This window comes from Choloepus didactylus, chromosome 19, assembly GCF_015220235.1.
Source record: "Choloepus didactylus isolate mChoDid1 chromosome 19, mChoDid1.pri, whole genome shotgun sequence".
In the NCBI taxonomy this organism is placed as follows: domain Eukaryota; kingdom Metazoa; phylum Chordata; class Mammalia; order Pilosa; family Megalonychidae; genus Choloepus; species Choloepus didactylus.
In genome coordinates, this window is record NC_051325.1 from 22,758,029 (window position 1) to 22,783,106 (window position 25,078).

Below are 25,078 nucleotides of genomic sequence, written 5' to 3' on the forward strand. Positions count from 1 at the left end.
GGACTTTCACAAAGTGCAAATTTTAAATTCCCCAGTCTTCCGCTGCTAACCACCCCTTACCCATCTCACACAAGCACAACTGGAGGTTATAAACCTTTGCTGATTACACCCAAGACTCAGTGGAAAGTGAAGAGGTAAAATCAACTCTTCCTTCCTATTAGAACCAGTGAACCAGGTAATCAAACTTGGGAGAGCAGGCTCTGATCTTAGAGTGCGAAGTCACCAGCTCTCACAGGACACCCTTCACAGGCCAACCCACATGCTCACCACCAAATCCCACACGGGGCCCATCGACCTCGCTGATGCTGATGGGTGGCTTCAGTTCACCCACCTCAGCTCTCTAGTATTACGTAGATTCTACAACTTCAAGGTGAACTGAAATTAATTTTTGCTTCAAGATGATTTGGGGAGAATTTAATGACATCCCTTTAGCTAAGGGGGGAATCCACTGCAGTGTCCTAAACAAGGTTAGAAATTGTAGTAACAAAGATCTGTAGGATTGTCCCAGATCTAGCACAAAACCTGAAGCCCCTCTTTTTTCCCTTTGTCTTTATCGAGATATTTATCTAGACAAAGTTAGAAAGCTCTAAGCACAATGATTCAGACTTTCATTTAGATCATTTAAAAATAAATGATTTCACAGAGCTCATTTCTTTGTTGATTCTATTGATTCGATTTAAAACAATTTGTAACACAGAGCTCATAATAAGCCCGAACAGTCCAGGGATCATTTTCATTTTTGGAATAATGTCTTACTTTTTTCCTCCTCTCTACTGCTGCAATTATGATAGAATAGAAAATTGGATTTTAATTAATCAGCCAGTGTTCCTCTCGTCTCCCATCCCTGGGAATTTTGAAGCAGTAAAGTTATTGAGTGGGGAAGTAGCGTGGCTTCCAAAACAGCTGTAAAAAAAATAAAAAACAAATGATTCTGTGGCCTTGTGCTTTCTTCAAGAGTTTAGCAATCTAAGGTGGCAACTAGAGCAGGAGCAGACCAAAGTCGTGCCTTCTACGAAGACGGAAACAAGAGGCAGCACACATTGTCCATTTTGAGACCTTAGACATGCAGCGCAGCTGCTTCCTTGTTAGAAGAGATTGAGCCTGAAGACTCCCTGCCCAGAGAAAACTGCTTCTGCCACCCCAGATCCAACTTGGTATGTAGCAGGAACACAATTGCAAATGCCGGGCAATTAGACTTCCCTGCTCCCTCTTTCCAGCCACCGAAAGCTCTCCTTTGCCTCAGTTACTGGCATTATAAGCCTTATTAATTATGGATCAATCTTTAATTTGAAGGTATGAGCCAAGACCATAGGGGGTCTCATTAACATAAGATTAAAAGCTGACTCAGAGATGAATTATTGCATAACAACAAAAAAAAAGTCAGGCTAGATTTGGAATTTCAGGAAAGCAGTTGCTCTGCAATGAGCAAATCTGTAAGGAATATTTTAAGATACAAATTGTCATTTTTTCTGGGTCTTTCTCTGACTCTGCCTCTGTATTATTTTTCCGTGACCGATGGCTAAATGTGCACATGTATGATGATATGGACAAATGTACAGGGTCGCATCAGGCAAGAGTGATTTATGAATGATCAAAGGAATTTCTCTGGATATGTGTTGACTAAACTCAGAGGCCTGGTGTGAGCTAGAAAGACAAGTTCAGATATACTTATGAAATGTGAGGTGAGCATCATTTTATTGCTGATTACTGATAGAAGAAAAACAGACTATTCAGTAACTGAATAGGTTTATTTGGCTTAACTATAACTCATCAAGGGGATATTATAAGACATGAAGTCTACTCTCAGCTACCAAATGCTGGTCTGAAGACGAGTGTATCTCTGACAAGTTTTCACTTGTTTTTATCAAAATGAGGCATAAAGATGTTTTTAGAAGCTAGATATAGTCAATTAAAATTTCTACCTTTTTAGCATAGGTTAAATATCCTTTCTTTTATACAATGACGATAATGGTAGATGGTAGTTTGGAGGTAGTTGCTGTCATTTTTATGTTATTGGGGCTTTGTTTTATTCCATTTTTGTGTGCTAACTTAAGACAATGAAGTGTGGTAACCTTAGATTGGTTGCTATTTTAAAAAATTTATACGGGTGGTTTGTTATTCGTTAGGAGTGGTCTTGACTATAAGTAACAGAGAACCCAATTTACTGTGGTTTAAACAATAAAGATTGCTGCTTCACAAAATGTAGCACCCGAAGGTAGAGCTTCCTAGGCTGCTCAAGCAAATACCATGCAAAAACGTGGCTTAAACAATGGGAATTTATTAGCTCATGGTTTTGAGACAGATAGAAGTTCCAAATAAGGCACTGTCAGGGCAATGCTTTCTTCCCAAAGACTGTAGCGTTCTGGGGCTGGCTGCTGGTGATCCTTGTTCCTTAGCTTGCCACATGGCAGGTCACATGGCTGCTCACTCTGGCTTTCTCTCTCTCTAAGCTTCATTCTGCTTATAAAGGACTCCAGTAATTCTGGGCCACACTTTAACTGAAGTAGCCTCATCACCAGATCCTACTTACAATGGGTTCATATCCACACAAATGGATTATGTTTAAGAACATGTTTTTCTGGGGTACGTACGGCTCCAAACCATCACAGAGAATCATTGGCATTAATTCAGTGTTTCTAACTGGCCACCCTGCCATTTTTATTCTGTTGGCCACTTGCCTGTATATATGTGCACTCATGATCCTAAGAAGGCTGCTTAGTTCCGGGCATCATATCTGCATTCAATACCAGAGGAAAGAGAAAATGCAGGGTTAGAAGTGCTGTTAGGAATAGCAATAAGCTTCCCAGAGCTCCCTCCCACACCTTGCTGATGATGTTTATGCTCCATTGGCTAAAATTGTGTCATAATCTCTCACCTACTCACTCCTAGCTACAGAGGAGTCTGAGAAAGGGAACATTTCACTTTTTTAACTTCTATATTGGAGAAAGGCAAGGGAAAATGTGTTCAGGAATGAGTGTTTTGTTAGCCAACCAGTAGTGTCTGCCATATACAGAAATAGACAGTGTTTTCCAAGCTCTTAGTTCAATGGTTCTCAGTGTGACCACTTTGCAGCAGAAGTATCACCTGGGAATTTGTTAAGAAATGTGAGTCCTGAGACCCTAAAATAGAGAAACTGAATCAAAACTTGGAGGTAGGGCCCAATAATCAGGCGATTCTGACGCGTGTTCAAATTTGAGAACCACTTCCGTAGCTATTGTTTCAGCATCATTTCCTGGCAGTCATTCTTCATTGGAAGGGTGGGAGCATGCCTTCTAGAAAAACATCAGAATAAACACCTGGGGATAGGCATGTATGTGTGTATGTTTGTGCAAACTACTCATGGCCCCTTTGCCCACATTTATTTGAGCTCTAGACTAGTGGCCCTCAAATGTGAGCTTCAGAATCACCCTGCTGGCCTCTGCCCCCGAGTCTCTAATTTGGTAGGTCTGGGGTGGGCCTCTAAATTTGCTTTTCTAATAATTACCAGGTGATGCTGTCACTGCTGATTCTAACAGTGAAGTCCTCAGTGTGGGCCATAGGCCAGCAGGGTCAGCATCACCGGGAGCTTGTTAAAAATGCAGGTTTCCTGGCTGCACCTAGCTCTCCTGAATCAGAATCTCTGGAAATGGGGCCCAGTAATCTGTATTTTAACTAGCTCTCAGGATAAATCTGATTCACCCTAAAAGTATGAGAACCAGTCCTAGACTAGTGCTTCTCAAACTTTCTTATACATATAAATCACCTATGGGTCTTGTTAAAAATGTAGATTCTAATTCAGTAGGTATGGGATGAAGTCTGAAATGTTGCACTTACAGGTAACACCTAAGCCACCTATCTGTGGACCACCCTTTAAGTAGCCCTGGTCTAGGAGAGAGCAGCCATCTCCTCCATAATGCTGAGGTTATGAGCCACTGTCACTAATGGGAGATGGTATCATAGTCCTCAGGTGTGTTGAGGCAAATAAAGTTTTCTCTTTCTAGGACAGTGTTCCAGTTTGCTAATGCTGCTGTTATGCAAAATACCAGAAATGGATTGGCTTTTATAAAGGGGGTTTATTTGGTTACAAATTTACAGTCTGAAGGCCATAAAGTGTCCAAGGTAAGGCATCAACAATAGGATACCTTCACTGAAGGATGGCCATTGGCATCTGGAAAACCTCTGTTAGCTCAGAAGGCCTGTGGCTGGCATCTGCTTGCTCCCAGGTGGCGTTTCAAAATGGCATTCTCCAAAATGTTGCTCTTGGGGCATTTTGTCCTCTCTTAGCTGCAGCTGCTCTCCAAAATGTCACTCTCAGTTGCTCTCCAAAATGTCACTCATAGCTGCTCTGAGTTCCTTCTGTTTGTCAGCTCTTTTATATGGCTCCAGTGATTTAATTCAGACCCACCCTGAATGGGTGGGGTAACACCACCATGGAAATTATCCAATCAAAGTTCTCGCCCACAGTTGATTGTGTCACGTCTCCATGGAAACACTCAATCAAAAGGTTCCAACCTAATCAACACTAATATGTCTGCCCCCACAAGATTGCATTGAAGAACATGGAGTTTGGGGGGACATAATACATCCAAACCAGCACAGACAGTTTTTCTACAACTTTAATGTGACTCCTCAGAATCATCTGGGGAACTTATCAATAATGTAAGTTCAGAAGCCCACCCCCAGAAATCCAAATTAAATGGGTCTGTGATGGGGCCAACTGTAACTTCTCTTTTCCCAAGCATTTAATATCACTCCAATGCAGGCGGTCCCCCAGTCCACAATTTGATAGCTTCTACCAGGTTTCTATCCCACCTCTTCAACCACCTACATGGTGAACTCTTCAAGGCAGGAACTCTGTCTTCTCCAACAATGTGCCTCAAAATGTAATGTGCATATGCTTCACCTGGAGACCTTGTGAAAATGCTGGTTCAGATTCAGTAGGTCTGGGGTGGGAGCCTGAGAATCTGCATTTCTAACCTTCTCTGTGCCCAGGCAAGAACAAATCCCACAGCCCCATTTAAGGAACCCTTTGTATAATTCATGCATTGACCATTTATCTTTTATACATCTCCACACTTTAATGCAGTGCGTAATATAATAAAACTTCCATTATCTGATCTGCTCCAAATTGATTCCTTCTGGAGTTCATATAATTCTTAATTCAATTGTCCTGGGGACTCTCCTTGAATAATAGGAATTAGAATGTTGGACTGCAGGATCGGAATTCTAAGCAACTTTGACAAATTGGAGAAATGTTACATTATAAATGAACAGGAAAAGGTCCAACAGGGGTAGTTGCAAGACAGTGCCCTTAGGCATGAAAAATAGAGGAAACACCACGAAGAGAAATTGGAAGAGACCTGGGGCGCACAAGAGGAGTGGAAATCCAGAATCTCATCACTCAAGGTGCGAAATTACGCTAAAAAAAAGAGCACCCAGGCAAGAAATTGCAGAGGAGCAAGACAGTAAATGCCTTTTTTATTATGCAAAGCTCCATGTTAAGAAGAGATATATAACTAAATATTAGAATTACTCAGCAGGTTATTGAGTTTTAAATATTATACCTCTGATAAATGTGTTTGCATGGCTCTTGGACCAATTTTGACATTATTTTCTACTCAGGTTACACCAGCTATACATTTATCCCTGAATGTTTATGAAAGTCTCTTTCTGGTTGCACATTAGAATCACCTGGGGAGCTATAAAAATTACCAGTGCCCAAGCCCATCCTGGACCAATTATATCAGGGTCTCCGGAGTAAGGCCCAGACATCAGTATATCATAAGTGCCCCAGGAGATCTAATACATGGCCAGGGTTGAGAATCCCTGCCTTGGGAGAAGCTGTCACCAGTGTTGTTGTCAGGGTGAGCTACTGGTACTGAGGCAGTGCAAGGGGATATTGAGTGGGACTTTATCTGCTGTCTCAGAATTTTGGCTAAAGCAGTAAAGCCAAGACAATAGGTGAAAAGTAACTTAGCTTCTCATTCAATGGTCCTCAATCTTGGATTCACATTGGAATAATCTAGAGAGCTTTAAAAGAATATGGATATCTGGGTGCACCCCAGAGATTCTGATGTAATCTGTTAATCTGTCTGGAGTGAAACTTGGACATAAGGAAATTTAAAAGTTCCCCCAGGTGATTCTACTGTGCAGTCAAGACCAGAACTACCATTTATAAAGAAAAGTTGAAAAATTTGCTTCAAAGTGGCCATATTGTCCCACCAGACTGGTAGAGCTGGGATAAGAGCTCCCAACCCCAGGATTCTGCTTTTTTCCATAGACCATATCAAGCGGAAGGCTATTTAAAAATTTTCTTTCCCTTCTTCATATAAACATGGGCAAGTCTTTCTCATTTTAAAAAATAATAATAAAGTCTTCTCCTAACTCTACTTCCCAAGCAATTACCCTCTCTCCCCTCACTATCAGGGCAAAGCTTCTTGAAATATTATTCTAAACTCAACTTTATAAAGTTCTTGCTTCTTAGGTGCTTCATAAGCTCTGAAGCGGGGCTTCAGCCCTGACCATTCTCCTGAAACTGAGCTCATCAAGGTCACCGACGGTCTCCTAATTAACAAATACAGAATGCTCAATCCTCATCTGACTTGAACTCTATTATATTGAAGACCTTTGCCAAGTCCCTCTCTCTTGTGCTGCTCCTACTTTGCCTCCCATTTAGTCGATCCTTTCATTTTTCTTTTGGGGACTCTTCTTGTTGCCTGCCCACTAATTCAATTTTGGTGTCTGTCCTTAGATCAATTGTTTTATCTCATTGAGGATTAACTTGAAGCATGTGACATTAGGCTTTTTGTAGTCCCAAAGTGGCTACATATTGGTCATGTCATGTGGTTTAACCTAATGCCCTATCCCCTTACAATCTTAGCCATACTACCCATGCCTTCAAATTGTTAAAATATTGCAACATTCCCTAACTTGGTAAATAGTTGTGGCCCACTACCCTCTTCCCACCCTTGCCTTCCCACTACCCTGACTTTCCTGCCTCCTTTCCTGGAACTCCTGAGGTTTGCCAGTGATCCAATAACTAAAGCCGAAGTGCACAGCATCACAGGGAACTCCAGGACCCTGCTCCAGGGCTAGGGCCAGCACTTGCTCTGATTGGTTTGTGTCCATGTTGCACTGATTGTTGAATATTTTTATATTACCTCTGCTTATGTATTCATGATTTCCAAATGTATTTATCTAGCTCAAATATCTCATTTTAGCCTCAGATCCACATTGCCATTTGACTCTAGCTATTTTGATAGAGTCCATACTTATAATACAGAACCCATCAAACCTTCCTGAGGTGACAGATTATTAAATTGGGGACCCAGTGAACTACTTCTCCAAGCATCCTTATGTAGTAGTCCCCTCTTACATTGGCTCCAGGCTTGGCCACTTGTTTTGGCCAATGGGACATTATCAAATAAGATGCAAGCAGAAAGTTGAGAAATGCTTGCCCTCTTGGAATGCTTGCTCTTAGGGGCAGCTGCCAAACTACTAAAAAAAAGCTCAGACTAGACTTCCACTGATGAGACCATGCTGAGAAGGAGAAGCCACAGGGAGGCAAACCAAGGCCTTTGATATAACAGAATGCCCCCCACTTCACCCTGTCCCAACTTCTGACCCGCAGAACTGTGAGAAATAAAATAAATGGCTGTTTTATGGTTTTGATCTTTTGGGTAGTTTGTTCTGCAGTAATAGATAACTCCTTACACAACACAATGAAATGCAATGCAATACAATGCAATACAATACTGACCTATATATATATATAGATGCAAATCTATTCCTTATATAATATGAACCACCTCAAGAAATGGCATGCTCGTTCACCTAGCACTGAAATACAAAATCTAGCTAGACTTGTAGTTTTCCTTCATTTGCACACTGTCACCACTACTTTTAAATTCTACCACATAATTCTTTCAAAAGACTCTTTAGCCTCCCTGCCACTGTCCTTGTTAGGACAGAGATGGCAAATATCTGGCACTGTGCAGTCACTACCTTTCAATGACCATGGCAGACATCACAACCCTGTGTTCAGGTCACCCAGGAAAGTGGCCACATAATTCTCCCCAACAGCCCACTTCAAGCATTTACTATCAATCAATCACATGGTATGCAACCCATTTGCTATCCCTGTTTCTTGGCCCTCCTGACTTATCACTTTTATTAAGGCAAAAGCCACTTAACTGGTTATGCCAACCACCCCTGCCAATACCCAAATCCACTTATCTTCCACAGTTTTAGAAGTATTACCAAATCCATCTCTCTAAAATGCATTTAGGCTTGTCCAGTCTGCCAACCTGTGCTCATTCCAGGACTCAAGGTGCCTAGGTATGTGGTAGTTAAATGGATTGCAAAGGTGGCTCCAATTTTCTACACCTCTTTGTATCCATGTCCTTTGTGATGTGACTTTGCAGATCCTCCCATCAAGATATAAAGTTCATTTTCCCATCCCTTGCATCTGGGCTGAGCTGGTGGCTTGCTTTGGACAGTATGGGTGACATTGTAGATTCCAAACCTAGGCCTCAAGAGGACTTGAGCCCTTGTTCACTGCCATGAGAACAAGCCTGGCCTGGCCTGCTAGAGGATGAAAGAAGACATGGAGTGAAGCCAAGTGTTCTAGTTTGCTAATGCTGCTGGGATGCAAAACACCAGAAATGGATTGACTTTTATAAGGGGGGTTTATTTGGTTACACAGTTACAGTCTTAAGGCCATAACGTGTCCAAGGTAATGCATTAACAATCAGGTACCTTAACTGGAGGATGGCCAATGGCATCCGGAAAACCTTTGTTAGCTGGGAAGGCATGTGGCTGGCATCTGCTCCAAGTTCTGGTTTCAAAATGGCTTTCTCCCAGGACATTCCTCCCTAGGCTTCAGCTTCTCTTCAAAGTGTCACTCTCAGTTGCTCTTGGGATGTTTGTCCTCTATTAGCTCTCTGGAGCAAAAGTCTGCATTCAAAGGCCTTCTCCAAAATGTCTCTGTAAGATTCAGCTCCTCTCTCAGCTTACATGCATTCTTCAAAGTGTCCCTCTTGGCTGTAGCAAGCTCGCTCCTTCTGTCTGAGCTTATATAGGGCTCCAGTGAACTTATCAAGGCCCATGCTGAATGGGCGGGGCCACACCTCCATGGAAATTATCCAGTGAAAGATCTCGGCTGCAGTTGAGTGATCACATCTCCATGGAAACATCCAATCAAAAGTCTCCAACCCAATCAACACCAATACATTTCCTGCCCACAAACGACTGCCTCAAAGATAATGGCATTTTGGGGGACGTAATACATTCAAACTGGCACACCAAGTCTCTCAAGCTAAGCCCTCCCAGATATGTGAGAGAGCACCGCCAAGATCAGCAAACTACCTGACTGATGCACAGCTGACTACAGATGTGTGAGTGAGCCCCGCTGATATCAGATTGCAACAGAGGGATTTCCCAGTTAACCCACAGACCCCTGAGGTTTTGTGCTTGTTTGTTACACAGCATTTTATGGCCACAAGTAACTGACACAAGGTTTATAAAAAGGACCTGCAAAGTAGCTCATCACAGCTTTATTTACATGAGAAACTAAAAATCATTGCAAGAAAATTTATCCATTTGGGTCAAGAAGCCAACAAAATCCATAGGTAGCAATTGCCAGGAATATCTTTACAAGACTTTAAGAACAGAAGGGGGCACCTGCATACCCAACAGCACTGGTGCTGGTGTTTTCATCACTGGTGAGAGACAAAGCTTGCATCAGCACCTCAGCATCCCTAGCATCTTCACAGGACATTTGCCAGCATCAGCAGCCTTAGCAGCCGACCTCCCTGCAGGGAACTGAAGCAGCGAAAATGGCAGACAAACGAAATGGTAGCTAAGAAGGTTGTGATTATGAGAACATTTGAGATGCCTCCAGGGGACTGCCAGAAATAAAAGAAAGGCACCTTGAAAGGTCCTGCCAGAGGATGATTGCTTTGTGATAGTGTTTTTTAACTCTATCTTACCCCATGACTTGATGTGGCCTGGGGAAAAGGACTTATCAATGTCTATTTATAATCTTTCCATAGTCCCCCTTTACCCACCAAAACGGAAACTGGTTAGCTTTGCAACACTGGCTCTCACCATTCATCTCTCTCCTTGCATGTGTTGTGCCGGCCGACACATTCACACACACACACACACAAACACACACACACACACACACACATACACACACAGTTTCACCTGCCTCATTTCTGCTCATTTCTATCATCTCCTTACTCTTATATCAAATGGTTTCTCATCTTTGCCATGACAGCTGGAGAAGTGAACTTTCTTTCTGAAAGAGCATGTTATAGTTAACCGCTCTCTGGGATCTAGGGTTTTATGCAAGAAGTAGCAGCCACAGTTCTGTTTCTCAAGTTATAGAGTGAAAAAGGGAAAGGTGATCCCTTCCCTTCAGGGGCTACAGTGAAATCAAATGTACCACTTGTAGTAGAATGGAAAAAAAAAAAAGCTGGCCACAAATCCTTTGTAGACCCTTTAAGAGTAAAGTCTATTTCCTAATTCTCCACTCCTTGAATCTAGACTTGGCCATAAGACTTGCTTTGGCCAAAGGCACATAAGTAATTGTAATTCAAGGAGAGAGGTGAAAAGAGATTGTGAGTTGAGGCGTGTCTTTGTCTGCCATACTTGGAGCTTTGAAATAACAATTTGAATGATTACAAGCTAGCCTGCTGGAGAGGCCAAGTGGGGGAAGCAAAGACATCCCAGCCTTCAGCCTGCCAACCACAGACATGGGATTGAGGCCATTCGGCTCATCCAGCTCCAGCTGAGCTGCCCCGTGACCCGGTTTAGCTCAGCCCAAATTGCCAGCCCATGGTCCATCTTTCCCCACCCAAACCAAAGCCAGTTAGCACAGAATTGTGAGCAAGTAAATGATCATTGGTTTTAAGCCACTATGTTTGGGGGGTGTTTTGTTTATGAAGCAAGGGCTAAATGTCATAAAGGTATAAAATATCAGGGGTATAAGGTGCCGTGGGGTGACGTGACATCTCCTCATACAAGATGGGGCTTTCCAAACCATAGCAAATTGCAAAGGTGATAGGATGGGAGAATTTGCTTCAATTTCTTGTATCAGAGTATTCTTTAAAAAGTCAACAGGGAAAGCAAGACAAAACAAACAACAATGACAACAAAACACAAAACGAAACAAAAATAAAAGTTTTTCTTGAATCTTAGAAAATGAATTTTTCTGAGAAAAATAATTAAGGGTATGGAAACTGTGCAGCTGTTCGTGTTTTCTTGTCTTTATCTTAGAAAAATCAGACTCAAATTTATTTTCCAACTCCAAAAAGTAAATAAGGACTTTCCAGAGCATGATGTGTATTAGCCATTTGTATTTTCATCACATTTGCCATGCATTATACAAATTTTTACCTTTATTCTGCTACTTTTTATCATCTTATATGAATTATGTTTTTCTTTAAAGCACCCCAAGTACCTTTTGAATTAAAATTTAATATGTAAAATTTACTTATTGAGTTGTTCTATTTTGATTTAAAGGCGAACCTTAAATTTACCGTGATCACAATGTCCGTTCTTTCTCATCTTCTTCTTCTAACTTGTTCTGCATGGCCGTGGATAGAGTTATGGAATGGTAGGAGGAAGTGGAAAATAGCGGTGGTAAAACATTTTGCAATTTTCCAAGTGCTAGATATCATCTAAGATATGTGCATTTCCTATTGAAGTAGTTTCCCCCATAAGGTTGCACACTCTTATTAGAACAGTATTTTTGCTGACAGAGCCCAGAGTTGCTTCACTCAGCATCCTGCATATAGGAAAAAAAATAAAAACACAAAAAGTGCATTATTCTGACATAAATATACTTTGATTTGCCTGATCTTTTATTTATTTTTTTAGACATCCACACTCTTTCTTGGCACCTCCAAATGACCCTGGAACTGACTGCCTTTGAACCTAGTTATTTGAATTTTGATCTCTGTCTTTAATCGAATACATTATTTTGATTAGTAGAGTCAAATGGCTATTGTTTTTTCTGTAATATGAATTAAAAAATTAAATGGATTTAGGGATTAGCTTGAATGTCTTCTTTTATGTGACCTAGATAATATAGTGTCATATTATTGTTGCATTTCTAACAATAAAGCATATAGTGTTTCCAATGAGTTAAAACAATAGCCATATAAATACCAAACATATTACCCATGTCTGTTGTGTACTTAGTTGTCTATTATTAATATTAACTATCTCTGCTTTCTTCCAGGGAGCTTAAAGCCCCATATATTTTACAATCAAAACTGTCAAGAATTATAACACTGCTCTATGTGATCAACATAAAAGGAGATATAAATGCCAATCAAAAGGGCCATTGGTTGCTTCATTTATATTCAAAGTGCTTCTGCCCATAAATTACATTAATAGTTTATCATCTCCTTACCTAGTCGTGGAAGGAGCTCAGAGCATGTTAAGTCCTTTCATCCTTATAACCTCTGCTTGAGGAGGAAGCAATCGTGGTAGGGCCCTGGGATCCCCTTTACCCCAAACACCCCCCAAACATGGAGAACAGGCTACCCTCTGCCTCTCTCCTAGATGTTTCCACATTCAATATTCTGCTGCAGGAGAAAGTGGTAGTCCCCTGTGTGCTCCTTAATGGACTCAGTGGCACATCTAGGTCACCGTTACAATCCTTTCCACCTTGTCAAAGTTGTTTGGGGCATGACTCTTGTTTCAAGTTACTTTGGCAGGGAAAAAGAAATCTGTCAAAACCTAAAGACATCGAAGTGTCATCATAAGCCCATCTCAGAACAGAATCCTTTTGAGCTTCTGGAGCCATATACCTGATGATGCAGTCTAAAGCATACCAGTCTGATACCAAGCTGTATTCTATAGTGAATACTATTTAAGCGAAATTGAAGAACACATCCAATTTAAAATACCCTTTATTAATCCATTGCCAAATATCACTGCATTACTCCAAATACCTCCAGAGAATATGCCGTTCAGGTTTGCCAGAGCTTCTGTTATGCAAAATACCAGGAATGGATTGGCTTTTATAAAAGGGGATTTATTAGGTCACAAATTTACTATTCTAAGTCCATAAAAGTGTCCAAACTAAGGCATCAACAAGAGGATACCTCTACTGAAGAAAGGCTGATGGTGTCTGGAATACCTCTGTCAGCTGGGAAGGCACATGGCTGGCATCTGCTGTTCCTTTTCTCCTGGGTTGTGTTTCAGAATGGCTTTCTCCAAAATGTCTCTGGGCTCCTCTCTCTCAGCTCCTGTGCATCCTTGCTTCTTTCTCCCAGGGCTTTTCTCTCTAAGCATCTGGGGGTCCTCTCTTAGCTTCTCCGGGGCATCCTCTAAACTTCATCTCTTAGCTTAGCATCTCCAAATGTTCTTCTGCCTGCATCTCCAAGCATCTCCAAGTGTCAGCATCTGTATAGGCTCTTAGCTTCCCTTGCAGTGTGTTTGTCCTCTCTGCCCTCTGTGTGAGTTCTCTTTAAAGGACTCCAGTGACCTAATTAAGACCCACCTGGAATGGGCAGGGCCGCATCTCCATGGAAATAACCTAAGCAAAGGTCTTACCCACAGTTGGGTGGGTCACATCTCCATGGAAACACTCAATCAAAGGTCCCACCCTAATCAAAAGACTAACAAGTCTGCCCCCACAAGACTACATCAAAGCACATGGCTTTTGAGGGGGACATGATATATCCAAATCCACACAGATGCTAATAAGTGTAAAGCAGTGACTATCTGTTTGAAGTATAATGATGAAATGAGAGGTCATTCCTTGAGGAGAGCAAGGAACTTGCATGATAATATTTGAAATAATTGTTTTCCTACTTTCTTCCTATTTTCTAAAACATCTATTATTTGGATTGAGAACACTGAACCAGACTGGGGGAAAGTCACCTTCCATTTGACTTACACATCAACCCTTTCAGGCAACAAACAATACAGGGAAGAGGGAGCAGACACTCCTGGGTTCTCTGTCAGAGTTGTATCTTGCTCCTGGGCAGCCCCAAGGATGTTCCTTTCTGTTCTTCCAATTCTCTGGCTCTTATTGGAGGCAGGAGAAGCATTGCTAGAGCAGAATTTAATACCCATAGTGGTTGGCACTGTTATTTTGTAGATGGAGGGTGCATTGTGAAGAAGTGATGCCTGTGAATGGAATACTGTGTGTTTATTGTCAGATTTTCCAAATTGATAACTGATTGCTGTTGTTTTAAATCACTACATTTAATCAATTCACTGATTAAATAGTTACTCATTGTCTATGTCTGTCCCTGGACTGGGCACTTGAGGATGAAAATAAAAGAGGACAAATAATGTCTTCCATTCCTTATATCGTATGAGGGCAGATAGTCATTGATTTGTGCAAACAAATATGTATTGAGTCCCCACTATGGGACAGGCACTCTTTGAGCCCTCGGGAAATGGTGATGAGTAAAACAGACAAAAATCCCTGCTTTCATGGATGCTTACATTTTAATGGAGGTAACAGTAAAGAAATTAGAATAAAGCAAAGTGTGTAGAAGATATGGTTAAATGCTGTGGAGAAAAATGAAGCAGGGAAAAATTTAGGACATGGGGCAGGATTTTAAATTTAATTTTTCATAGGTCATTCAGGGAAGACCTCCCAGAAAAGAAATATCTAGATAAAGACCTGAAGGAGTTGAGGGACAGACATATTCTAGACCAAGAGAAAGCAAAGGCCAAGCCCTGAGAGGGAACATGCTTGGCTTATTGAAGGAACAGTGATGTAGAATGCAAATCCCCAACTTGGCCACCCATAATATTTCCCATCCCTCATGACCTTCCAGAGTCTTGCCATTCCCCAACCTCCATCAAGAGAAGGAGTCCACATCTCCTCCCCTTGGACCTGGACAGACCTTGGTCATTGCTTTGACTTAGTCTGACAAGGGGCTGGGAGTGACCCCATGTGACTTCTAGGGCCAGGTCATAAAAGGCCATACAGCTTCCACCTGACCCTCTTGGAGGTTCTCCTTGGGTACTTGGTCACCATGTGATGAAGAAGCCCAGGCCACATGGAGAGGCCCATGTAGACAGGAACTGGGGCTAAGGCCCCAGCTGACAGACAGCCATGTAAATAAGTCCTCTTGGAAGAGGATCCCCAACTGTGCTGGTTTGGAGCTATTATGTACCCCACAAAGGACCATGTTCTTTTAATCCATTCTTGTGGTGGTAGACTTGTTGTGGGTGGGACTTTTTGGTTAGATTATTTCAGTTGAGATGTGACCCAGCCATTCAAGGTGGGCCTTAAGTCCTTCACTAGAATCCTCTATGAGAGGATAACAGGTAGGTAAAGCAGGAGAGCATAGAGAGAAATGCCCAGAGACATTTGGAGATGGCCACTGAAACCAGAACCAGCAGAGAAGGACCAGCCGACATCATCATGTGCCTTCCCATGTGACAGAGGAACCCCAGATGCCAGCAGCCTTTCCTCAGAGAAGGTATCTTCCTCTCCATGCCTTATTTTGGACATTTTCATGGCTATAGAACTGAAAATGTGTAACCTAATAAAACCCCATTGAAAAAGCCAACCCATTTCTGGTATATAAGCATTTCAGCAACTTTAGCAAACCAAAACACCAACTGACACCAGGTAGATCAGAAAGGAGATTGCAGGTTTGTGAGCAAAACAAATGATTGCTGTTATTTTAAGCCACTAAGTTTGGGGCTGGCCATGGGACTGAGTACCCAAAACAAGTGAGAGCGGCATTGTGACCAGGAGCCAATTTGGGGAATAGTGGGAAGAAACAAGCAGGCCAGATCCTGGAGGGCTTTACAGGCCGTGGCAAGTACTTGGGCTTTCACTCAGTGGGAAAGCCACCAGGCAACCGATTAAATGCTGACCCCTCTCCAGATCCAGGGCTGCATCAGGAAGACAGCCTCTGGCAGGCACACATCCTTAAACACCTTTTGGCAGAGAATTTTCCAATAGAAGAAACTGTATTACTACTTCCCCACAGGCATCACTGTGCACCTGTGGTGACAAACTCACTCACAGGCTGGTCAGACCAGACCATTTTCTGTCACAAAATTTTAATATTCGCTTTTAAGGTAATAAGCACTAAGGTCTCAACTGAGTGTTGGCAGGCCACTGCCTGGGTGCCTGGGAGACTTGCTGCTTCCGATTTGTCCTTGGGTTGCATCCAGTTTAGACCTAATAGTGGCCAAATGGGGTTGGGGAAAGGGTGCTTTCCACGGAGCCTTCTGGACATGGTTTTCCTCTGGTTGACTGAGCCTCTCGATTGCCGATGATTAGGGATGGGCAGTGTGGCCCATTCATCATGGAGACATTTGCTTCATTGTGTGGGTGGACAGGCAAACACAGTCCCAGAAACAAAGCATTTTTCAATGCTGAGAGGCTCACAAAGACATTAAAAGCATCGATCACCACTAAGGTTTGAAACAGTTTAGTGCATGAGGGTGCAGTATAAGCCCACCCCTTGGGCCCAAGTTTAAAACAGTGCTTGATTTGGAGGTCTGTAAAGCTGGACAGCTTCCACAAAACCAGCTGAGATGAAGCCCCGGGAGACGGGGCTAGGGTATGTCTGGAGGGAGAAAGGCACTGATCTTTCCTGCTCCTCAGAGCCATCGAAGATTTAGGAAAATGTCCAGTCACCTCTGGGGTCAACAGCAAGGGTTTGGAGTAAAAGTGTAGGATAAGCCAGGGCAAGCACTCTACTGCACAGTTACTCAGTTTGAGGGAAATATTGACAGTGATAAATTCCCAAATGTTACGTTATGTTCCTGGGCAGATTCAAGGGGAAAATCTGGGACGGTGGATCGGCAAGAGGAGGTGACAAAGTATACCTTTGATTTGGCCCAGTCAGGAAGAAATAAACACCTCTGTTCTTGTTTTGTTTTTAAAACAAACTAAGGACTGTGGACCATCTGAACAGAAGGTGACATGTAGAATCACGTTTCTGGGAAATGTCGTATGGAGTTGCCTCAAGAACCGCTAGCATTCTCAATCACATTAGATGAGGGTCGTCCTGGGCACCAAAAGACATGCCAGACGAGTGAAAGAATAATGGCAGGCTGTTCGGTTTTGGATTAGTTTCCCTAGATTTAAGATCATGTGTTTCCTTCAGAGGGATGGTCAGTCTTTCTTAAAATAATCCAAAGAACTTAACAACCAGAGGGCTCCTTCAAAATGTTCTTCTCATTTCCTGGATGAGAACACTCGGCTCAGGATGATTAAATAACTTATCCAAAGCCCTCAGCACTTTGGGGACCAATAAGTGTAAAGCTTAAGTCCAAGAGTTAAGGGCTGTGCCAGTTTGAATGCATTGTGTCCCCCAAAACGCCATTATCTTTGATGTAATCTTCTGTGGGCAGATATATCAGTGTTAATTAGATTGTAATTTTTTGAGTGTTTCCATGGAGATGTGCCCCACCCAACTGTGGGTGATGACTCTGATTGGATAGTTTCCATGGAGGTGTGGCCCCTCCCATTCAGGGTGAGTCTTGATTGATTTACTGGAATACTTTTAAAAGAGCCACACAGGCCCAGAGCTTGCTACAGCCAAGACGGACACTTTGAAGACTGCACAGAAACTGAGAGAGTAGCTGCAAATGAGAGACAGTTTGAAGATGGCTGTTGAAGGCAGACTCTTGTTCCAGAGAAGCTAAGAGAGGACGAACACCCCAAGGGTAACTAAGAGTGATATTTTTGAGGAACTGCAGCCTAGAAAGGAAGGCCCTGGGAGAAAGCCATTTTGAAACCAGAACTTTGGAGCAAGCACCAGCCATATGCTTTCCCAGCTAACAGAGACTTTCCAGACACCATTGGCCATCCTCCAGTGAAGGTATCCAATTGTTGATGTGTTACCTTGGACACTTTATGGCCTTAAGACTGTAACTTTGTAACCAAATAAACCCCCTTTATAAAAGCCAGTCCATCTCTGGTGTTTTGCATTCCGGCAGCATTAGCAAACTAGAGAAAGGGCCTTTTAATACTATTTACTGCAGTAGCTGAGAACCCAAGCCAGTCTCTCCAACGTCACTCTCAGCAGCACTGTTATACAGACGTCGCTCAGTAATGGCGGCCTCCTCACACAAACCTGTAAATGCTCTGAGTACAGAGCTGTTTTGCTGACTCTCAACTCCCCCAATGCCTAGCAAATTGCCTCCCATGTAATAGAGGCTCATTTTATTTAAATAAATGGACAAACGTTGGATTCCAAACACATTCAAAATGTTAACATTTTTGTTTGTTCTTGTTGCTGAAAGGCCAATTCAAAAAGTACTTATTAAAACTCACTGAAAACAATAATGCTCTTCTGATATGGAATGTCAAGATGTGAGAGATTAAATGTCCCTAATCACATTCTCAGTGCATATTCCACCTACTAATTCTTTAAAATAATACTCCAGAGTTAGGATTTCAGAAAATGAATTTCAAAAATGTACTTTCACTTGCCTGACTACTATCTACCCATCCACTCACTGTAAATTGAGTCTGGAGTACAAACATATTAGAAACAGACTTTAAAAATACAGGTACTTATATATTTTATGTAAATATGTCTCTACCATGGCTATGGGGCAAATTTCAAATATTGCCCATAATAGGGGAGCAGGGCCGGGAGTGAGACTGGGGATGAGGGAATAATGAACAGATTTGTGGATGAAATGTCTAGTCTTAAACTAACTACTTGGATGAGTCAGGGCTTGGGTGTAACTAGTACAGTGATTGCACCGTTGGCCTCATTTATTGACCTCTTTCTATCAATGCCCTTGACCTTCTAACTTTGGAGTCCCTTCCTGCCTGGATACCTGGACAGCTTGGGGATTGGCTTTGGCCAATAGGATGTGGCAGAAGTAACACCCTGCCAGTTCTGAGCCTCAGACTCAAGAGGCTCTGTGTGCTTCTGCTCTATCCCTTGGTACCCTGCTCAGCTACCTTGTGAACATGCCTGGCCGCCTGTTGGAGGATGAGACACCAAGTGGAGCAGAGCCCATTGTCTCAGCCATGACCACCCTAGATCAGGTTAGGGCCAACTGTCCCCAACCATGCTAGAACCTAGCCAAGATGAGCAGAACCACCTTCTCAACCCACAGCTGCCTCTAGATGCACAAATAACCCCAGTCTACCCGCTGTCCAGCTGATCCTCAGACTTGTGAATAGTAAGAAATGCTTGCTGCCTTGAACCTCTGAGTTTTGGAGGAGTTTGTTGCATAACAACAGCTAACTGATCAAGACTAGATCCTGGCTGTACATTACAGTCCCCTGGAAGTTTTAAAACATATCATTACCTTTCCCCTCCCCCACTCCCACCGTATATTCTGAGATCCTACCGAATCTGTATGTGTATTGTTTTTGTTTTGTTTTGTTTTGTTTAAGTTTCCCAGGTGATTCTAATGTGTAGAGTTAAAAATTCCTAATCTAGAGACTGCCCCCCTCCCCTCCACTGACTCCTCCAAATATTAAAATTCTAGAAGAGTGTGGCATTTGTTGTCTTGGGTCTGGATAATACTAAAGTGTGCTTGCTTTTGCACTTGGTTCACTGACTAGAATAAGATGAATATGTCTTCCTACTTGCAGGATGAGCCCCTAATTGCCCATCAGTTTGTCCAGCCAAAAAGATTGTGATTTCTGCCCCCAAAGCCAATAAATGAGGTTATCCCTTATGGGATGGGTGAAAAAACTTGTCCCCGAAGAACCCTTTCCCTCCCCTCTGGATGCTGTCTATAATGGATAAAAATAACCTGGTTTTCTGCTTAATATTTAGGTTAGGCCATGAATTTGGCAAAAACAGACACAGCACACAGGGGTATGAGAACAATAAGTCTGAGAGTTGATCTCTAAGAGTGTATGATCAGCTGGGAAGGAGGCACCTTGAAAAGGTACTTAATATTTGAGATTAATAAGATCTGGATGGTAGATTCCGTTGGTGCCCCACCCAGATCCCCTTTCCTGGGCAGGTGCATCCCTCCCCCAGCCAATGAGAGTGTAGGCTGCCATGGCTCCCAGCTCCCCACTTTGCCATTGAATGGCCTTCAGCAGACAGAGGCCACCTGCCTGGAAATACGTGGGACATTATGCCCCCCACCCCACCCAGTGGCAGCCGGTAGCTAGCTAATGACTAATGGACACTGGGTACAAAAGCCTAGCCCCTTTTCCTCAAGGTGGGACAACCTTCTAGAGCCTTCACACTCTGAAGTTCCCCGTGGGATCAAGCTGAGGCTCAACTTTAGCTGAAAGCCTTTATATGCTTACTTCTTCCCTTGCCCCATCCTGCTTCCCTCACTCCCTATCTCCTGAGAGCTCTCACTCAAGAAATCGCTGTGCCCACATCCCCATCTCAGGCTCAGCTACTAGGGAACCCCATTAAAGAAAATTTGTTTTCTTGAAAGTCTCAAGCCATCCACCAGGATCTCTTTCAACATTGTTCATGTTCTCCAGAGAAACAGAACCAACAGGAGATACAGATATATAATATTAAGAGATTTATTCTAGAAATTGGCTAGTGCAGCCATGGGGATCTGCAAGTCTGAATTTTGGAGGGCAAACTGCAGGTCACAGTCTAGGAACTCTGATGAAGTTTTCTGATGAACTCCCCAAGAGAAGCTGCTAGCTGGCTGAGATAGAGATAGAAATTCTTCTTTCTGATTGCCCAAATCATCAGTTCTCCCTTTAAGGCCTTCCACTGATTGGATGAGACTTCTCTCACTGCTGTGGGCAATCTTCTTTGTTGATTGTAGATGTAATCAGCCTTAGATGCAATCAACTGACTAATGACATAAATCCCCCAAATATTCTCAGAGCAACAATCAGGCCAGTGTTTGCTTGACCAAATAACTGGACACCATAACCTTGCTAAGTTGACACCTGAGCTTAACCATCACACTCTGTATCCATCACTTCTGCCTTCCCACCAGATCTAATGAAAAGCTATTCCTCTTCTACTCCAATATTAATTGCTTATCTACACTTTAAATTCCCTCTTTTCGAATCTCAGGGCTTGCTGCTACACCACCACTGCATCCTTCCCCTCAGCGTCTTAAAGCTTTCTTTTTCTGCTAACCCTTCCTCTGACTTCGTGCATCCCTAGGGAACCTCCATCTTGAGCAGGGGGGTCTTGGACCCTATTGAACTGTCTCTGACTCAGTGCTCTACTCCTTTCTAGAAAGGACTCAAGGACTTCCTCCAGAAAAACTTTTCTCCCAACTCCAGCCCACGCTGATCTCTTTCACCTCCTTCTTCACTTAACATTTACCCAAGCAATTTAGCCCTGAAAAAAAAAAAACCCATGTGCTGTATTTATGCAAAATATTTGCTTTCACCATTTGTTTTATTTATATGTCTTACCTCTCCAGCTAAACAGCCAGGTGCTTGTGGATACTGACTGCATCTTTCTTGTAATTTTGTATCCCATAGTTCCTTGTACAATAGATATTTACTAACTGATCAGCTAAAAGAAGATGTCTAGAGTTACATTTAGGTTCCATGGTACAAACGGTACACGATCTAACCTTACTGTCAGAGTACAAAAAAGGTTAACTAAGTAGCTGGGATTTGCCATTTCAGAATGTCACATCTTTAACAATTATATTCTGTCCAATAAGGACCCAGTAGACTGAAATACTGAAGTGCCAGTTTACTAGTTAATTGTGAAGATGGATACATTTTTCTCCTTTGCAAAAGCTGCTTTTGTTTCACATAATGGCTTTAACTATAATGGGAATGAGACTGGACAAATCAATTTCTAGCCCTCAGCAACTTAATTTTGTCAATGTAGAACATAAACAGCAACAGAGATTGGTAGTTAACACTACAGTTTTATTCCTATATTATAATTCCTCTCTTTCACAATTAAATTCAAAATCTTTTGTAATTAACACAATTTATACGATCAGGGTAAAGGCTATTTTCATACCATGTACTCTAAATCCACATTATGCAAAATGATTAAAAATTTCAACTTAGGTTTGGTGAAGAACAAAATATACAAATGTGGCCATTGTATAAAATGGAGGCTTTCATTTTTTCCCATGCCAGAATTCTTATGCTGTAGAGTTTTAAATGATAGCAATTAATTTCCAATGAGCATTCTTACCTTGAACTTAAAACATTTCTCATAAATGAAGACACATTGAATTAGCAACAGAGTAGAAATATAACTGAGTTATACTACATTCATCTGAAGGTCAGCCTTCCACCAGCAAACTTCACTGTCGAAAAAATAGCAGACAGAGCTGAGCACCTCAAAGTCAATAAACAAGGAAGAAGAAAGGGGAGGGGGAACAAAAGGAGGAATAGGAAAAAGAAGAGGAAGAAGAAGAGGGAGGAGGAGGAAGAGAAGGAGAAGAAATGATGACAATGACTGATGACATCATCACATCATCGTCACCCTTGGTTATTGAAACAGCTGTGATAAAGTACAAGCCTAAGGGTCACAGTTTAATAGCTGGGCCCTCAGTTCAGCTCTCTGAGACTATTGATTCATTTTGCATAGAGTTCTCACATCCTTGGTTATCAAGCTTGCCAGCACCCCTGCAGATTAAAATCAGCATGTTGTGAAAGGTAGCAGAGCTGCAGGAGGCTAGCCAACCAACTATAAAGCCACAACTTGAAGCTGGAAAAAAGATAGACAATCACTGCATGACACAAAAAGTGACATTTGCTATGATGGTTATGAATCATCAAGAAAAGACAGGTTTAGTTCTGAATCTTTGCTTAATAAGGCATGGAAATAGCTAATATGTTTTTGAAAGACTTTTGGCAAAAAATTCAAAAATCTCTCATGTTTTAAAAGGAAAACTTTAGGAAATTTAAAAAGTCATTAATATATAGAGTGACCTTGATACTATGGGTCAGTTTATATTTCAGGTATTCTATGTCCTCATGGACCAAAGAAATGTCCCCCCAATGCCTATACTTCCTATTAGACATAGGGAAAGCCAAAAATCCTTTGCAAAACCATGTACACTAAGTTTTTACTTGGAAAACAAGGTCATCATAAATTGTTTAGAATAGTTTATTACTCAGAGAGGGTGGGCAAAAGGTGCAATATAAGAAAGACTAAAATTATTCAGTAGGATGTTGTTCTATTTTCAGTAGTCCAAACTGAGTGAGACGGGTCTCAGAGGCAGTCTAACAGGGCTGAGAAAATAAAGACTATATCCTATAAAAGCTTACCCCCAAATTCCCCTTTTAAATATGTCCAAATATATAATTGAATATGTTATAGAATAAAAGTTTTTTTAAAAAGCAAACCATAGGACTGTACAACACAAACAGGAAATGCTAATGTAAACCATGAACTATAGTTAAAAGTATAATTATAATAATATTCTTTCATCAGTTGTAACAAATGTACCACACTAGTGCAAGATGTTAATAATGGAGTGTATATGTGGGAGCTCCGTATTTTCTGCATGATTTTTCTGTAGACCTACAGCTTCTCTAACAAAAAAAAGTTACCCCAACAATTTTTTTTTGTCTGAATTAAACTTTTTCTGGTCTTCTTCGTAAATGTAAATTTTCAGAGTCTCTAAAATAATACAACCTTGCTCTCTAGCCATCCACAACCCATGAGTTTTAGACATTTCTTAGTGAAAAAAATAGGAGAGGGTCATTATAGGTTGAATAAACAGTACCTTGAAAGATACAAAGACTCATGTATGCTGGGTATAGTTACAGCTAAATCAGGGATATTCCTAAGTAAGGCATTTATGGGCAAAGATGTCCCGCACTACAGAAGTGCATGAGGGTCATTGATAAGATGGGCTTTGGTGGATTTGGTACCCAACTGGGCAAAAGTGAAAAGGATGAGAGAGATAGGCATGTGGACTTTGAGGTCTTGAGCTTGTATGACTGGGATAAAGCAGCACCGTTAGTAGACACAGGAAGATTTCTTCTTATATAGATAAGAAGACTAGGTGGTAGTGATGAGGTCAGTTTTACACTTGAGACCTGGGAGGTCAGACAGTAGAGCCTTCTAGTATGCAGTTTAAAATATCAATTCGGAGCTCTTGAGAAGGCCCTAGACTTGGCGTCATCTGCTTAGACATGACCCTCTGAGTTATAGAGCAGCATCACTCAAAGTGTGGTTCACAGACCAGAAGCATCATCTGGAAGCTTGTTGGAAATGTGTTTTATTGGCTTTACCCTGGACCTACTGAATCAGGATCTCTGTGATGGGGTCCAGCCATTTATACTTCAACAAACTCTCCAGATGATTCTATGTCCACTAAAGTTTGAGAAGCAACGGGCTAGAGAGTGGACGAGCTTATTAAAGGAGAAAATATTCAGCTCAAGGAAAAGAAGTTTGAACATGGGGGGATTTCAGTAAGGGCCAAAAAGTAGAAGACAAAACAACACATCAGAAAGAGACCCATTGGATAGGAGGAAAATTGTGATGGATTTCAAAGTGAAAATCAAGGAAAAACAAAATTACTTGTGCATTTATTTGAGGCTTCCTGGTAAACATTTAAACTCTTTGAGTTGAAATATCAGTTAGGGGTAGAATAAGCATCAGTAGCTCTGAGAAAATCTCTTACTTACTGTTGACAAATCAAAAATCAAGACTGTTTTCTCCAAAATGGGGCTTTGGTCACCTTTGGGTAAACAACACTAGTGGCGGCATTATGAAAGGCAATATTCTTTTAGCCGCATTTTGACTTTTATGCCAAGAACCACAAGTCTTTAATCCCCACAGCCAAATAGACAACTCATCCATCTAAGAGGCTTCAGCACAGTAAACACTGGAAATCTGCAATGGATCCCAGAAGGAAGAAACAAAATAGCTGGCTGGTCCTGCTCACCTGTGATTCATCAATTTTATTGTTTCTAACACAAATATTGAATTAGAGTGTTTTAATAATGTTCCTCTGGCAAATGAATTTCTCTCCAATGTAGACTAATAACAGCCACAGAACAAGTAACTTTGTGGTCCCTGATGCAGAGAGAAAATTACTTCTGGCCATTATAGCTCAGTAATGACAGCACTTATTGTATACCCCAACATCAAGGCGATCACAACATCATCCTGAAAGTACCTTTTATCACAGAGCATTGAGCTAGGCCCATAATTGAGGAGTGGGAGTATCTGGCTTTCATGCAAGGCAGTTG